Source organism: Equus caballus, chromosome 13 (genome assembly GCF_041296265.1).
Source record: "Equus caballus isolate H_3958 breed thoroughbred chromosome 13, TB-T2T, whole genome shotgun sequence".
Classification (NCBI taxonomy): Eukaryota; Metazoa; Chordata; class Mammalia; order Perissodactyla; family Equidae; genus Equus; species Equus caballus.
This window is the reverse complement of record NC_091696.1, coordinates 53,459,744-53,461,570: the sequence shown is the minus strand read 5'-3', so window position 1 is coordinate 53,461,570 and position 1,827 is coordinate 53,459,744.

The following is a 1,827-nucleotide window of genomic DNA, read 5'->3' as shown; positions in this document are numbered from 1 at the left end:
CATCTAAGAGGACCCCAGGTTGACTCCAGATTCACCCCTCGTCTTCCTGCTCTGGCCAGCCTCCTCCTGCTCCCAACTGCACACACAACCTGTTCCTTCTAGCTCGCTCCTCAGACAGGGAACAGTCTTGAAACTCCTGAGGCCCCCTTCTGGTGACCGGGCTTTCTCCCCGACCATAGACCTTGACCCCTTACTGGGGAGGGCTGGGTGCTCCTGCTCTCTCCTCTTCCCTGTGTAGGGCTTGGCGCCACAAAACTCTGCAGTGAGCAGGCAGGACGCTCGGCCATCAGGTCACCAGGCTCGACTTCAGCTGTTTCTCTTGTCGGGAGGTTACAGGGCTGTGGACACCAGTCCTGACCACCACCCCAGGCACGCCCAGGCAAAGGGGCTGGGGAGGGAAGGGGACCTGTGGTCACTGAGCCCCCAGTGGCACTCGGCCCTTGACTCCATGCTCTTGTGATTCCGCAGCCACACGTGGTCAGAGGCTGCTAGTCATCACCTTCGTGCAGGTGAGGAAGTTGGCGGTGGGTCCAGTCACTCCACAGCCCTGTGTCCCTACAGGCAGCTTGTCACCGCGGAGCACTCAGGAAGCAGCTGTCTTGGCTGCAGCTAAAGCCCAAGCCCCCACGTGGGGACACAGGTATCCCTGCCGCAGCCTCTAGAGAGTAAGACGAGGCTCTCCTGGGGCTTCAGTGTTGGTCCAGGAGCAGAGCCCTACCCTGTAAGTCTTACTGAGGTCAGCTCAGACTTTCTGGGCACTGGGGCAAACCCCACCCAACCTCCCAAGGGTACAATTCCACTTGATCTCAGGCAGAACTGGACCACCAGACGCTCCCCGGATCTCTGTGAGCGGAGGAGCCTCGCTTCTGGGTTTCCTCCTCCTGCACGGCCCCCACCGTGCTCTGCGCTCAGCATCCCCGGGTCCCTCTCTGCAGCCTCTCTGTGCAGCTGATGAGCCGCTGACGCCGAAGCGCATCCGGGCGACAGGGCAGAGGAGCCCGGAGGAGGGTCTGCCCCGCAGGCGGGCGGCTGCCGGGCGTGCGGACCCTCAGGGCTGCCGAGGGGCAGCATCAAGGGAGGGACGGAGTCGGGGAGGTCATGCGCGGACGCGGCGGGTGCTGCCAGGCCGCCGCGGAGCGCCCCCCTCCGGGCTGGGCAGCACCTCCGCGGAGGGTCTCACTCCGACCCCTCAACGACCCGGTTGGAGCCGCTTCCTCTCGCTGACCGAGGCGAGAACCGAGGCCCAGACCCAGCTCGGCCCCCGAGCCTGGACTCCAGACCGGGAAGCCCTCGAAGGGCACCGAGGAAGAAGACAGGCTGCAGAGGGCCTGGGAGGGGCTAAAGGGTCTGCGACCCGCGGATCCAGGACGGGGACCAGCCAGCCAGCGGGACACCCCTCTCGGCCCGCAGGCGCAGCCGGAAGCGCCGAGAACGCGGCGGACGTGGAGGCCCCGCCCCTTCCTCCGCGCAGGGCACTCTGGGAGCTGTAGTCCCAGTCCTGTCCTCGGCGCAGCTTCTCGGCGTTCCGCCCCAAACCCGGCACGCAGCGCCGCCCGGGGCCCGGGGCTTGGCCATCTCCTGCGGCGTCGGCGGGCAGGGCGGCCAGGGGAGTCGGCGGCACTCCGGAGGGCGCCAGCCGGAGCTGGTGTTGGCCGCCACCCCGAGGACTACAGCTCCCGGCCTGCCTCGCGCGCAGGGCTGCCGCGAGCTTCCGGCCCGACCTCGCCGCGCGGCCTTGTGGGAGCCGTAGTCCGCGCGCGCGATTCACAGCGCCGCGTGCGCCCCGGGCGCACCGTAGCCGCGGGGACCCGGCCGGGCGCTACGCTA